The 16,752-nt window shown below is 34.9% G+C and overlaps 1 long non-coding RNA gene across 1 annotated transcript in view; it reads left to right on the forward strand.

The window, feature by feature from the left end:
• LOC307185097 overlaps positions 1 to 15,020 on the forward strand; it is a 28,134-nt gene extending 13,114 nt beyond the window's left edge. The window contains exons 2-6 of the long non-coding RNA XR_013827882.1: positions 7,346 to 7,493; positions 8,710 to 8,741; positions 9,315 to 9,433; positions 11,417 to 11,788; positions 14,889 to 15,020. This is a non-coding gene — a long non-coding RNA (uncharacterized lncRNA). The remainder of the gene's footprint in view (positions 1 to 7,345; positions 7,494 to 8,709; positions 8,742 to 9,314; positions 9,434 to 11,416; positions 11,789 to 14,888) is intronic.
• The last annotated feature ends 1,732 nt before the right edge of the window (positions 15,021 to 16,752 follow it).

A 16,752-nucleotide genomic window follows, 5' to 3' on the forward strand; every position in this document is an offset into this window, starting at 1 on the left:
AAATGGATAACTAATAAGAACCTGCTGTATAAAAAAAATAAATAAAATTCAAAAATTCAAAAAATATATAAAGAAAAAAAAAATAAAAAGGATAACCAGCAAGGATCTACTGTATAGCACAGGGAACTCTGCTCAATGTTATGTGGCATCCTGGATGGGAGGGGAGTCTGGGGGAGAATGGGTGCATGTATATATATGGTTGAGTCACTTTGCTGTGCACCCGAAACTATCACAACATTGTTAATCAGCTATACTCCAATATAAAATTAAAAGTTTAAAAAAATGCTTGATATGATTTGTTATCAACAATGTGAATATCAAAAAAACATTAAAAAAAAAAGGTGACATACCATTACACAGATATGTGACCCACAGGTTGATCACACATAGGAGATTACACAAGCGTGTACATACCAGGGAGTAGGAATCATTGGGTACCATTTTGGAGGCCTGCTACCACAAGACTTTATCTGGATCATGATTCAAACTTTAAAACACACACACACGCTTAAGATGATTGGAAATTTGGATGCTTATTGAATATTTGATGATATTGGGGAAGTATTGTAAATTTTTTTGTGTGTTTATAATAGTAATTTTTAAAGATCCCTATTTTTTAGAGATGCATATTGAAATATTTAGAGATGTAATGATATAATGTCTGGGATATACTTTAAAATACTAAGAGATGGAGAAAGTGAGTGGTAGTATAAATGAAGCTGAATTGGTTATGAGTTGATAATCCTGAAGCTGGGTGATAGGTAAATCAGAGCTCATTATTCTATTCTGCATATTTTTATACTTTAATGTATGTTTAAAATTTTCCATAATAAAAAGTAAAAAAAAGAAAAAAAGACATCATAAGGAGAGTAGAAGACAAGATACAAACTGGGAGATCTTTACAACCCATATTATTGTCAAAGGGATTAATACTTGTAATAATAATTGTGTAAAGAATTACTACAATTTAAATATTTTTAAAAATAGATAATGCTCTTAACTACCACACTATAAATAGGTAATTCATAATTACCTATTACCTATAAATAGGTAATTCATAGGTAATAGGTAATTCATAATTCATAAAGGAGGAAACCCGAAGAGATGTTCAACCACATGCTGAATATCATTTCACACTCACCACATAAGCAAAAATTTTTAAGTCTGACAATATCACCAGAACACTTATACGTTACTGGTTGGAGTATAAACTGATATATCCATTTGGAAAACAATTTGGCATTATCTAGTAAACTTGAAGTTGCATGTCTCTTATGGCCCAGGAGAAATGTGTATCAGGATATATGAGAAAGAAAATTCCTAATAGTATTATTCATAACAGTAAAAATTGGAAACAACCCAACTGTCTATCAACAGTAGAGTGGTTAAATATATTACGTATACTCATACAGTAGAATACAACAGTGGGAAAAATGAATCACAAATCCATGGACATGGATGAATCTCTAACAACACTGAGCAGAAAAGCAATTCACAAAAGAACAGTACAGTAGGATTTCACTTCTATAAATTAAAGAACCAGTAAAAGTAAACAATATTTTGTTTAAGAGACCAAACATAAGAAGTAAATCTATAAAGCAACAGGATCGTAACCACAAAATTAAGATAGTGATCTTCTCTAGCTGCAGAAAGAAGGGAATGGACTAAGGCAGGGGAACACAAGAAACATAGAAGTAGTGTGATTATACGTGTTAATTTAGTCAGAACAGTCCTGGTTTGCCTATATCCCTGGTGTAATAACTAATAGCACTCTCTTTTACTCTCAAAAGTGTCCTAGTTTGGATAGTAAATTAAATGTTCATCCTTTTTAAAGTATCTTTTTTCCCTTTAACAGGATGGAAGGCCTATGGATCTTCACTGTATAATTCTTCCTTACATCACACATGTATTTTACAAATATCCATTTGAAAATAGCCAATATTTTATAATGTAATTTTAGACAGTGACAACATGGTTAAAAAAAAGAAAATCTGTATGTAGAATAAATGTAAATAGGATTTGAATGAAACCCTTATCGTCTGGGTATATGTAGAGATAAATAACGTACTATATGCCTGGCATTGTGTTAAGCCATTTACAGATATTACTTCATCTTCATAGCAAGATTTTTGGGTAGGTATTATAATATTATCTTCATTTTACACATGAAGAATCTGAGGCACAAAATGTATGTGTAACGTAGCCAAAGTCATACCATGACAGAGCAGAATTTGAACCTAAGCAATGTGACACCAGACTACATGCTCTTAACGCAATGCCAGAATCCATAATAGATATTCTTAATCATTTTTTGTGCTACGGATCCCTTTGGCAGTCTGGTGAAGCCTATAAAGCCCTTTTTAGAATCATGTTTTTAAATGCATAAAATATGCATAGGATCATGAATGAAACCAATTATACTAAAATACAGTAATCAAGTTATTCAACAAAAGTGTGCTGTACATGTGCTTCTTTATTAACGTTGAAAAACAAAATCTAGCAGAGGGTCGAATAATATCTATAATTTTAAAGTAGTGAACACTAATTATATCTTGAGATTTCTACAACTATAGTAATGTGATGGGAAAATATTTGTGATTTTTATTGGTGAAAAAGTCAGCGGTACTTCAGTAACACTGGTTTGTTGCCTATGTTCACAATTGAAAGAAATGCTAAATTTCACTTAGAGGTTAGCAAAAATTAGGTTATAATATTTTTTTCATAGAAATTCACAGCCCTCTGTTTTGTGACCTTAATTCAGACTTCCTAACATATGTTTTACTTCAGAGAGGTCATATTCCCCAGCCTATCTTCCACTTTCTGGTTTGGGATTATGCTCAAAATGAGATACACAAACTAGTTTACTAGAAATAAAAAGTATTTCTCCATGTGATAGACTTGAATGGGGAATGAGAAACAGGAATGTGTTAGAATGACTAGGTGTACACACAGACAATGGGAAGCTTGGAACTGCTTTAGAGTGTTTTATTTAAGAGGTTTTAAACTGGTTCCAAACATGTACTGTCACATGCAATTATTCATAAAAGAATTCATTATTGATACCACAATACCCTACAGTATACTATTTGTCAATACATGTAGCAATGCAACAATCAAAAAAGAAAATTCAAATAGCTGGACACCTCCTAAAAGTTTCATTGGGCTAAAAGCAAAACATCTGACAAGTTTTTGATTTGCCTTTCTCATGATTTGATGTCCCAGCAGAGCAACTAGGGAACCTAATTCTGACCAACAAGGAGGAATTGCTTGGCTAATTGGAAGTGACATAAACCTTGAGAGAAAACAACCACATACCAAGGATAATTATAAGAAGGTAACATGGGCCTTAAAGCATAGTCAAGAAATCTGAAGCTCCCAAATGAGGTGAGACTTGTAAAAAATGCTGAGAGGACAAAGAACGGGCTTTTTAAAATTCTCTTCAAAGGCAGATGATGAAGGAAGGGAAAAGCCCACTTACAGCTGCTGGTATAAGGTTAGATCTGAGAGAGAAAACAGAGTCCCTAAATATTATTTTCTTCATTCTCTACAAAGGAAACTTGAGAAGCAGCTTGACATAGTAGAAAGAACTATGTGTATTTGTGGGGTCAGGCAAACTTGGATTTAATTCTCTGTTTCAACACTTAATAGTTATATTACCCTGGGTCTCCTTTTCCCCATCTGTAAAATGGAGATAAGTATATCTTTCTCATAGGATTGTTCTGAGTAGTGGAAGTAACACATTCAAAACACTGAGCCAGGCTCATAGTATTGACTCAGTAAATAGGAACTTATTAATATTACTCAAAAGAGTAGTATAAATAGTGACAAGAAGCAATACTCTTCCCAAATAGAAGAAGGAATTCTAAGAAGTACCTAACAGTTCCAATTTAGAATCCATCATCTGATATGAATGGCTTATATCACAGGCTCTTGGCGGTGGAGGGGCAGGGAGTCCAAATGAAACTTGAGAATAGCTGTTCCCATCTTTGAGGAATTATGGGAAACAGAATAGGTGCTAGAACACTAAACATGGGCAAATGTCTGCCTTCAAGGTGAAAAGTGGAAATATAAAACCTGGAATTATTTGGGATGTTTCCTCCCACTGGTGTAATATTCACTTGCCCAGGGAAGGGGAAATTCCAGAAAAAAAGAAGCAACTGAAACAAAGGAGTAGATTGAATTTTCCAAAGTGCTCAATGTGAAGATGCAGTCTTGAAAGCTAAGGTGATGAAGAAAGAAGAGGTTTCTTGAATTTCCTCAAAGCTTCAAGAGGTAAAGCTTAAAAGAAGAAGGAAAAAATGGTATGCTTAAGCAAAATGTAGTGGGTTGAATAGTAGCACCCAAAAAGATATGTCTATGTCTCAATCCCTGGAATGTGTGAATGTTACCTTATTTGAAAAAAGGGTCTTTGCAGATGTAATTAAGTTAAGGATCTGGACGTGAAGAGATCAACCACCCTGGATTGTCTGCTCAGCCATAAATCCAATGACAAGTATCTTTATGTGACAGACTGAAGAGAAGACAGAGAAGAGGAGGCAGTGTGACAACGAGGCTAAGATTGGAGTAATACAGCCACAAGTGAAGGAATACTGACCAGCTCTACCAGACGCCGGGGGAAACAAAAATCAGATTCTCCCCTAGGTCCTCCAAAACTGCGGCCCTGCTGACGCCTTAATTTCAGACTTCTGGCCTCAGAACTGTAAGAGAATACATTTCTGTTGTTTTAAGCCACCAGTTTGTGGTAATTTGTTACAGCAGCCCTATGAAGTTAATACACAGATTTTAAAGAGAATTTCAAGATTAGACTTCCCTGGGTTGAAGGGAATGGGGGATTGTGAAATGGATGGTGGAGGGTGAAGAAGGTCTGAAGGACTCCTTGGAGGAAATATGTGAACCAGGGTGGAGTTAGCAAATTACAGACCCCACAGTCTTTGCTTTGACAGAGATTGTTAGAGTTTAGAAGACACCTGACAGGGTTACCATGCACTGCCAGAACCAGAAAGCCATGTGGCAGCCAATCTAATATTCAGAGTTCCCTCAAAGAGTATTTCATATCATCAAAAAGAGTTTCTGTTTGACTGACAAATGCTTTTCACTCCCCACTCCCTTGATCTGTAGCAGGAGTAACAGCTGTCTGTATGCCAATAGTTTTTGCAATCCTATCCAAACTACCCATAGGAAAAGGTACTTTTTCATTAGTCCCTGGCAGTCTCAAACACTCAGAATCAGAGAAAAGATCATGGACAACTAAAGGGGTTCCAGTGATATAGAATGGAAATCCATATCATTTGGAAACCTTCCCTTCAATCTTTACTTGATTGGGACTTTAATCATTCAATTGAGAGTCCCTTACACCTCTAACCCTCCACCAGGACTACTTTGATTTTAGGCAAGAATCTAAAAGGAATTATTAAAAGGATGCTCTGGGAGCATCTATAAGAGAAAGCAGTAATCAATCAAATACAGTATGGGTTTACCAACCAGAATCTGTCTAATTTTATTTTCTTCCTGACAGGGATACTAGACCAGTATGCCAATAAAATGCAGTAGGCAATATTTATCTGTGCCCAACAGGCATTATTGACACTTTTCATCATTTACTTACAAGTAAATTGGGGAGGAAAAAAGGCTAGATGATAGTACCTTCAGGCAATGACTTAATACCCAACGGGTACTGACTCCTGGAGGGCAGTTAGCCTCTCCAGTGGTTTTTAGGGTAGAACAACGGTCCCTATATGGGTCAACACTGTATTTCACTGACTTGAGAAAACCCATATTTATCAAATTTTTACCTGATTCGAAGTTGGAAAGGGTAGGGGGTTTAACAAACCTTAGAACAGCTTAATGTTGACTCTGGGCTAAATCCTAGATAGCCATAATTAGAATTCAAAAAATTTGGGGAATCTGTAACCATACAAGCAGAATCCAACAAACTAATAGGGATTTTTAAGTTTATTCACTCATTTATATATCATAAATTTAGGGAACATCTATTCTCTGTAAATGTCTATGTTAAGCTTTAGAAAGATGATTAAGGTATTGTCCTTGAATTGCACTAGTTTAAAATATGGTAGGTGAAACAGACTTGTAAAGAGATAAGATATATTACAATATAAATGTTCACTGTAATGCCTTATATTTAGCAAAAAAAATTTTTAATTAACTACATTTAATTGTTTGGGATGGCCTGGCATTAGCATATGTAAAACGCCTTTAAGAGTTTGATAAGCTGAACAAAATAATATTTGTTAAGAATATTGAGAGTGGGCTGATATTCTAGCTCATACAAATCGATCTTCTAAAAATTAACAAGGACTTAAACACCCTAAGGAGGAAATACAAATAACCAATAGAGATATAAAAACGTATTTTAAAATTCATTCTCAATTATAAGCAAATCAGGAGAACAAATTTGAAAAAAAAAATCAATAAACAGTAGTATTCCAAGCTTGCAGAGGTGTGGTGAAATGGATGCATAAACTGCCGGTGTATATTAATAAACATTTTATGTGTATTAAATGGTAACTGTGGAAAGTTATAGTAAGACAAGTCATACTATGCAATGCAGCTATTTTCTTCTAGGAGTCTACTTTAAGAAATAATCTAAAATATACATAAGGCAATCCATAACAGCAGTTTTAATAATACTAATAAAAAATTAAGATGAATAATTTTTTTAAATGTACAACCATATGATGGAATGTATAATCAGAATTATGTGCTTAAAAAGAGGATATCTGCAATATTATATTACATTGCATTATATATATTTATTATATTATTATTCAACTAGAAGTCTAGGGATCACGACTTTTCACTGTTAACCTTCTTAAATGGTTTGAGTTTTGTGCCATTTGCATTGCAATACATCCAAAAACGAAATGCAATTTAAAAATAAAAGTATTCAGCATAAAATTTTAAAAATACACTTACGAATATTGTCTAACGATGTAAGGAAATACACTAAGGGAAAATAAAATTTTATTATTTCCTGTAGTGAATTCATATAACTGGAGAATGTATATAATTCTGGTTGTGTTACAAAAAATATTTTGTTTGGTATTTTTCACCATAAGAAACCTAGGACCAGTTTACATACAAGCAAGAAGGATGGTAAACAAGCTCATCTAAGAATGATTGGAGGAAAATGTGAATGTTTGACCTGGAGTATATATGTGAGAGCATGATGGCTGTCTTCAAGTATCTGAAGTACTGTCGTATGGAAAAGGGTCCATGCTTCCTCAGGAAAGTCTCAGAGGATGAAACTAGACCCACTGGCAAGAGCTATAGTAAGCCATTTCAGTTCAATGTCAAAACATTTACAGACTTGTTTATTTGTTTATAGGCCATTTCAGCTCAATGTCAGGAAACACTTTCTAATGGAATGGGGCAAGGAATGAGTGAATTTCCAGTCACTTGAAGAATTCAAGCATAAATTGTCACCTACTTGACTGGACATAGAAGAGATTCAAGCATCAGAAGTATGACTTTTGGTATGATTCCAGCTGTGTGAGAAGTCATTTAACCTTTCTGGGACACAGTTCTCTAAAATGGGGAAGTTTGACTAAATTACCTCCATGTTCCTTTTGAGTTTTAAATTGTTTTGATTCTGCATTGGTGTAATTACGTTTGGTTGATTTTTCCGGATTTACTTGATATCAGCCTTTTATCACTTGAAATACATCACACTATACTTGTGAGAATTAATTTAGATGTTTAAAAAAGTATTTGTAAAAATGCAAAACTTTATGTAAGATTTTGTTATAGTTCAACATCATTGGCCATTAGGAAAATGCAAATTAACACCACAATGAAGTACCACTACACACCTATTAGAATGGCTAAAATAAAAAAATACTGATAATACCAAGTGCTGAAAAGATATGGAGCAACTGTATCTCTCATACTTTGCTGAGGAAAATGTAAAATGGGACAGCCACTCTAGAAAACAGTTGGTAGTTTTTTATAAAGTTAAATATATACTTATCGTAAAACCCAGATATCCATCTACTGGATATTTACTCTAGAGAAATGAAAACTTACATTCACTCAAAAATCTGTACATAAATGTTCAAATCAGCTTTATCTGTGATAGCCAAAAATGAAACAACCCAATACCCTCCAATGGATGAATGAATAAACTATAGTACATCCATAACATGGAATACTACTCAGCAATAAAAAGGAACGAATTTGATACATGCAACAATTTGCATGGATCTCAAGGCCACCGTGTTGATGAGAAACTAATCTCAAAAAGTTACATATGGTATGATTCCATTTACATAACATTCTCAAAATGGCAAAATTATAGTGATAGAGAAAAAATAAGTGGTGCAAGGAGTTAGGGTTGGGGGGAGGGTATGACTATAAAAGGGTAACATGAGGAAGTTACTTTGGGGTAATGGAATAATTAATAATTTCATATCCTAATTGTGGTGATCACTACATTAATCTATTACGTGCGATAAAATTTTATAGAACTATACACCAAAAAAAAATTACATTTATCTTCAAGGTTCTGGAAAGCAAGAAAATTTTCATTATTCACTTTTTTGTTTACATGGACTTTTTATGTTTAGCTTTGGACTGTCTTATAATCAATAATATAGAATGTTTTTCATATGAAACTTTTTTATTGAAGAGTGCTGTAGAAATAGGGTGTAAGGTGTATTTACTTAACAGTAATTTTATTCTTTTTCTTTAAAGGAATAAATGGTCAAATGTGAAAGTAAATTCAGGTAAAGCTCACTTTTATTGATATTTTATTCTTATTTTTAAATTTTACTATCCCATTTTTAAGGAAGCCCCTGGAAAATATTTTTATATAAATTTTCACAGCTCACTCAAATGTGATCTATATTTTATTTATCATATGACTTAAGAGATTGTCCACACCTTGCCAGGTTCTACTTTAGCTGCTGATTCTATTTATACTGAACTAAATTTACATCCAATCAAATTGCATAATAAACACAGAAGCTTAAAATTAATTCCTATCCTAGGATAAGATCTACACAGAGTTTGTCCCAAAAGTGAATTTCTCTTATAAGTTGATCCTTACAAATACTAAAATATTAGTGTCTCTCAGACAGTATAATACTGTTCTGTGGCTAACATTACCAATGCTCAATATTTTCAATTCTCTTTTTTTCTCTGGATATGCAAAAGCTTACATTTCTTAGCTCTACAAGTTAAGCAGCACTGTGTAACTAGTTCTACTAATGAACAGTGACCCGAGCTGATGTGTTACTTCCAGACCAAAGCATTTACAAGTCTGTGCATGATTCACCATGCTGTCTTTCCTGGCACAGAGAACCCTGAGGTATCATTCAGATGGAGTTACCAGAAGAAGGAAGCAATCTGGAATGTTGAGCCACTACATGAAGGGCTGCCCTGGAGAAACTCCTGGACTCTTAGCAGATTTGCCTGAGTAAGAAACTTTTATGTGATAAGCCTCTGAAATTTTGGCATAGTTTATTACTGCAGCATTCCCTAGCCTAACCTGACAAATAGAATCTGTATACTAACTTTGCCTATGTTAAAGGTTTTCATGGCCTTTTGTGTTTTCCATAGTCAGATGATAGTTATATGTTACAGCTTTTCCAATAATATTTAATATAATTAGCATTTTAATTAATAACCTATTCTATTAGTCTCTACCACCAACTTAAGATCTCAAATTTTGAATCTAAATGAACAATATTTTAAATTATATATACCTATATCTCAAACTTATACCCTGTGCTAATCATTACCAACCAATAAAGAAGGATACATTTGTTTATGCAGTATTTTAATTCATTAAATAACCATTGATGTTTCTAGTCATGTTCCCTGGGAAGTAGACCCTGAGATAGAGATTTGCATGCAGGAAAACTTATTAGGGGGTTGTCTTGGAATTAATACTTGTGGTGAAATGCAGGATTGGATAGAGGAGAAGCCGGGCTGTGAAATAGTTATAACAAAGCCTAAACCAACCCTACCCTAAGCGTGGCTCTGAAGCTAGGGTGGCCCTTCAGAAGTGTTCCAAGTTGAGACAAGGGTACTGGGCCCTTGTATACCCATCAATGATCAGTCATTGGATAAAGACTGCTCCCAGGAAGTAGGTGTGACCTTGGGTAAGGCAATTTCTGGATGGAGCTGACATCTTGACAGCTGTGAGCCACAGCATTCCCAGCAGCTGGGCAAACAAGTCCTGAAGAGGAATGTGGTGTCAGTGGAATCTACCCCAGTGTCCAGTACACCTGATAATCATGATGAGGCATTATCTATCTGTTGGATGATCACCACCACCATCATCACTATCATATTTACAGACAATTTTACTATGTGCCAGGCACGTCTTAAGTGCTCTGAAATTATTAACTCATGTAATTCCCAAAATAACCCTATAATATAATCTTAAATGCTTTGCCTTCAAAAATGAAAATCAGGGCTTCTCTGGTGGCACAGTGGTTGAGAGTCCACCTGCCGATGCAGGGGACACGGGTTCGTGCCCCGGTCCAGGAAGATCCCACATGCCGCGGAGCGGCTGGGCCCGTGAGCCATGGCCGCTGAGCCTGTGTCCGGAGCCTGTGCTCCGCAACGGGATAGGCCACAACAGTGAGAGGCCCGCGTACTGCCCAAAAAAAAAAAAAAAAAAATGAAAATCAATATAGGTGTTTTCTGCAACATGCCCCAATCCCAGAAATGCTTTGCTAATGACCATTCAGTAATCTCCATTGTAAGTTACTCTATCTAATATGAGCAGTCCCATTCAGTAACTGTCATTGGCCAAGATAGTTACTCTTTTCATGGGCTGCATCTTCTAAATCATGATGGCATTATGATGTCTCTAATTTACTTTAAAAAAAATTGAGCATGGATAATGTGATATTATGTGTGAATATATATGTGTGTTAATTTAGGCTACATCATAAGTGCTGTTGCTTGCCCTAATTAGGAGCTCACACTCCCAGGTATGGTCAGCTGATATTTAGCCATAAGGCCATACTCCAGAGGAAGCTACGACAAGTGCTTTAGTCATCCTTATCTCAACCAACACCAGAATTTTGCTAATTAGCATAATAAATATTAGCAATCAGTTTTCATTGGTGAAATTAGTGTTGTTCAAGTTATATGGATTGGCTAATATATTTTAGACATTCCACTTTTGCTGAATAGGGTATAAAAATCTAGCAAGCACCGTAATCTGTATCTTTAGGAAAGGTACCAATATTTGATCCCTAAAATGTCCTGTATCCAGCTATTGTTTCATTGGACTCTGGTTGCCTGAATCCTGTCTCTAAACATTACTGCATCTACCTTAAGTGAACCTTTCATGCATGTTGTAGTCATAGATGGTAGCCAGTCTTCAAACAGATCCTTAATGCCCTTAATACCAATGATTCTTAGTATTTATCCCTTTCTGTAGTTCCCCCACACTGAATAGAGATGACGTGTGAATAAGATATTCTGGAAATGAAGACAGTGCCATCCAAGGATAAGTCTTAAAAGATATTGCAGACCCTGCATTTTTCTCTCTTGGATTATCTATTCTGAAGGAAGTCAGCCACCTTGCTGTGAAGCTGTTACGGAGAGATCCATGTGGGGAGGAACTCAGGTCTCCTGCTGGTAGTCAACTAACTTGCCAGCTTTGTGAGCGACTCGTCTTAGAAGTAGATTCTCCAGGCCTAGTCAAGCCTTTGGGTAACAACAGCCCCAGCCAACATCTTGACTCATGAGAGACCCCGAACAAAAACTACCCAGCCAATTTGATTTATCCCTAATCTACAGAAACTATGAGGTAATAAATATTTATTGTTACTTTAAGTCACTAGGTTTTGAGGTAATTTGTTATGTAGCAATAGATATCTAATACATCATAGTACATAAAAGGACAGAGAGCTGGAACTTAATTGAACTTATAGAAGAGATTGTATGAACTGTTGCGTGTAAGCCTCCTTGTTAATTACTTTTTAAAATGTCTGTTTATATGACGGAATTTGGTCTAATACTTGCTTGCACTGTGACTTAGTAAAAAAGCTATGTCAGAGGAACCACCCCCATCACTTATGTCAAAAATTGGTGGCTACTTTTATCTGTCAAAAAGAACAAAATAGTTGTGCGTGACCAAATTGACTTAGCTAATTTTGCAAGACAGGCCTATTGATTTTTCTGCCTACTACAGCTTGGCTCTATCCATTTCTCTTTATCACCACCATCAGTCCAGTCCAGACTACCTTCATGTCTCACCCTGGACCACTATAACAACCTTCTCACTCATCTAGTCATACCCATTGATCCTCTTCCATCCCACCGTCAATATTAAAGTTAAAGTGATCCTTTTAAAACACAAATCTATTCAAGTAATTCCACCACCACCCCTGCCCTTATTTAAAACCTTTTAGGACTCAGAGAAGGTCATAAGACAAAGACATAGCCTAACATAGCCTACCAAACTCCTGCCCGATCTGGTCCTGCCAACCCTTTGAGTGTTGTCTTGAACTCTTCTCACTCTTGCTCTCTTTGATTGCCCGTCACTGGCCTTCCTTCAATTACTAGTACTTTTCCTGTTCCTACTCACAACAGAGAATTTGTATGTGGTGTTTCCTCTGCCTTGAAATCTCTTCCTTTTCCTGTCTAGTTCAAGTCTGCCTATCCTTCATATCTAGTGCATGTGTCAGTTCTTCAGCAAAACTTCCCCCAATCTCCCTGACTGACTCTCATACATTCCCATCATACATTCCCTCCTTTGTGTACCTGTCACATTGCAATTTTACATTTGTTTGTGTAATTATTTGATTAATGTTTGTGTTTACTGCTATACATTCTCTAAGAGCAGGTACCATATATAGTTTAACTCATTTATGTATGCCCTGGAGCCCAAGAACATACTGCGTATTTGATAAATATTTGATTAAAGACTTAATAACTGATTAACTAATTGAATGAACTCAGGTGGGTATAAATGTTGCTTCAGAGCCAGAGTGCCTACGTTCAAATTCTGGCAGTTCCTAACTATGTAATGTTAAAAAGATTTTACCTCACTGATCTTTAGATTTGTCCTCTGTAAATTGGGAATAATAATTACCTTATAGGGTATTGCAGGGAATAAATGAGTTAATATACATTGAGGGCTTAAAGCCATTCCCAACACATTAAGTGCTATGTATGGCAAGTGCAATTATTATTATTATTGTTATTAACATGCTTAGTCATTTTGTCATGCTAGTTCCTTAGGCCATGGCTACCAGTTCCTTGGATAAGTTCATTCTTTTCTTACAGATAACAAATTCCAAGTGTCTATGTAAAAACAAGAAGCTATGTAAAAGACACAAACTGAGGGCAGAGCTTATAAATCTTTTTGAGCTGTCCAGTTTTGACTTAGGTATAAGGATACTAATATTAACCCCCTTATCACTGGTGTTTCTTTGGTAATTTCCAATTTATACAAAAAGACAAAGCAGTGCTTAAATGAGAATTTCAAAGAGTTCTATAGCTGTCTTTTACTAGGGCACCAAAAAGAATTGAGCCCACCATCTCTCTGAGTTTTTTGCATTGGTTACCTACTTGTAGTTCAAATAATGGCAAGATATTAACATAATATGTAATATTATTGATCTCTTTGGATTATAGACCTTCTATACTTTGAGGCACTGACTTTAAAATGTTAAAGCTACAGGTTTGTAACTTTTGAACACCATATGTTATAAACTGTTGAAATGATGTCTCCCTACTTGATAGTGGAAATGTTCATGCTTAGTGCAAAGGCAGCAATGGTTGGATCTTGTTTAGCTGCTAATGCTTCTTATAGAAGTTGTGAATGCTTGCACTTTATTATATTCAGGGTCCCCACCTACAGATAGCTCTCTTGTAAGCTGCCATTAATTTGGACAATAGGTCATAAACTGAAGGGTTGTTTTAGGTAAGTATTGCAAATGATGTGTTCTGTTCTTTGTTTACTACCAACCATGAAAAACAACACTGTACTTTCCAGAGAAACTGAGATCACCCAGTCCTTGCAACTTAGGTCATTTTCGTTTGGGAGGGGAAAAAAAAAGAATTCTTTTCAACTCCTTGCCAGTTCCTCCTTGCTTTTTGAGAAGGCGATACCTCTGAAAGAAAATAGATCAAAGATACATGGGGCTAAGGGCAGATCAGATAGCTATACTTTGTAGTCTGTTGAAAACAGAGCTAGCTTTACTGGAAAAGAGATTATGTGTTATAGTTATAAGGAACAGAGGAAAGGTTAGAGGGGTTACTAACCTAAAAAACCAACCCCCAGTCCTCTACCACCTTGTCAGAACTTAAAATTCCACCATTAGAAATTCATTTGTTTGCATTTTAAACAGTAATTCCTTAAAGCAGTTACCTGTGGAAAAAAGTGAATTCTCTATCAATTATTTTTCCTGAAAGTGAATTTTGAAAGCACTGAGACCAAGAGGTAACACTAACTCCTGAAAACTCTGATTTGACTGTAGGACTGCTATGGAGAGAAAAGGTTGGAAGAGTACAGGTTACGTTTGAAGAGAAGCTAGAGGGAAATCTGTGGCCATAGAAAACAGTGATTATAATGTGTGATGACTGTGAGGAGAAAGAGAAAAAAGAAGTGGATTTCTTTTTTGATTTGTTGCTCTGGGCATCTACAATAGAAGAAAGAAAATATATTACTATATGATGAGATACAATGAAAATGACACAGACAAAACAGGAGAGTCATGCCTAGAATGTGAGAGCAACTGAACTTTCTTAAATAGCCTGGTCATTAGCTTTTTTATGACCATAATCATGCTAAATTCATTCCCTACTTGTAGAGTAATTAGTATATATTGAGCATCTTGAGAGTAAGACAAAATTTTTAAGTTTTCTGTTTCTGAGAAGCTCTCCATATGTCCTCTCTCCAGTAATTCACTCATCAATGCATAAACTGTTTACCTATTAAACTGAATGTGACAGATTGAGACCCCATCCACTAAAAAGTGAGGAAACACAGGTCCCTTTGTCTTGCAACAAGGAACCAAGGAACATACAAAAAGTAAAGGTAAGATGAATAGATAAGGAAGGAGGCTGGTACAGATTTATACAATTAACTATTATTATGTGCTTAATATTTGCCAGTTGAGCTGGAAAGGAAAAACTATGTGTGAGAAAAATCTATCACCTTGTGATGAGCAAAGAAATTTTTGGCAGGATGAGAATTTGCTGGTGGGTATAGGGAAGATGGAAACAGTAGGAGCAAAGGAGTTGTCCCAATTTACACTCCACCAGCAATGTACAAGAGTAGTAGTATCTGATTCTGAAAATTTTAGTATGTAGTGGTACCTGATTATGGTTTTAATTTACATTTCCCTCATAAATAATGATACTGAATCTTTTTACATATGCTTGTTGATCATTTAGATATCTAGATTTATGAAATACATATTCAAATCTTTTGCCCGTTTTTCAAAAAAATTGAGTTCTTTGTCTTATTGATTTATAATGGTGCCTTATATAGCTTGGATGTAAGTTTTTTGTCAATAGTCATTTTATATTTTTCTTTTCCTACTCTGTGTATCGTTTTCTCATTCTCTTAAAAATGTCTTTTGATAAATGAAAGTTCTTAATTTAATGAAGTCTATTTTATCAGTCTCTTTTTTCATGGTTTGTGCTTTTGAATTTAAGAAAACATTGCCTATCTTAAGGTCATGAAGGTATTTCCCTATGTTTTCTTCTAGAAGTTTCATTGTTTTACCCTTTACATTAGATCTTTGATCTATTTTGAGTTAATATTATGTATAATGTGAGGAAGGGGTCAGGTTAAATTTTTTCCATATAAATATTCAATTGATCCATAACAGTTTATTCAAAAGATTATCCTTTCCTCCACTGACTTGCACCTTTGTCATAAATCACATAATTCGTAATGTGTGATGATTTCCCCTAACTATTCTATTAAATGTATTATTTGAGTGAACAATACATTCAATTGGTAAGAAAATCAAAACAAATTAATGAAGAAACTAAATTCAAAAAGGTACAAAAATGCAAATGGTGAAGAGCAGAAATAAATGTACCTTCTATTCTGTTCGTCTGTACTCTATTTCTTTCTCCAGAAGCAATGACAAGTGTCAGTGCCCAGATATGCCAACAACTCTGCTTAACTTTCTAGGGTCCTGAATAGAGAAAGCCCTTTATCCCAAAGTCCACCCCCTGATTCTAATATAATGACTTCTCTAGGTGATTCTGATATTAAGTTTCTAGGTGGTTCTGATACGAGTTTGTTCCAACATAATTTAAAAGTCTATTTTCCTTTACTCTTTTAAAAAGCATATGACTGGATTTTTTTTTAAAGCCCAATTAGATTAAAACTTTATTTTATTAGGGGGATTCAAGTTACTTATATTTATTGTGACTGTATTTATTCCTGCCATTTTATTTATATTATTTACTACTTTTTTTTTCTTTTCTGCCTTTTGTGGAACTAATCAAGCTTGATTTTTTTCTTATTTTAGTAGTTTAGAAAGTATACGTCTTATTTTGTATTCTGCTCCTATATATTTAAATTTTAACCTCCATTTTATATTTATTTGCTCTTAAAGTGTAGAATTAAGTAGCATCTGTATCCTGCCCTGATCCTGCCCTTTTCCCCCACTTTCTCCTACAACTCAAATAGGGGAAGATCCAATTTTTGTACAGTCCAAAGCTTATACAATTTGGGGGATCCTCTTCAAAATAATTTGAAATTCTAAATTTAAAAATTGGGTAAGAAAGTGAATGTTTATTTAG

The sequence above is a fragment of the Stenella coeruleoalba genome (assembly GCF_951394435.1).
Source record: "Stenella coeruleoalba genome assembly, chromosome: 3".
Taxonomy (NCBI): Eukaryota; Metazoa; Chordata; class Mammalia; order Artiodactyla; family Delphinidae; genus Stenella; species Stenella coeruleoalba.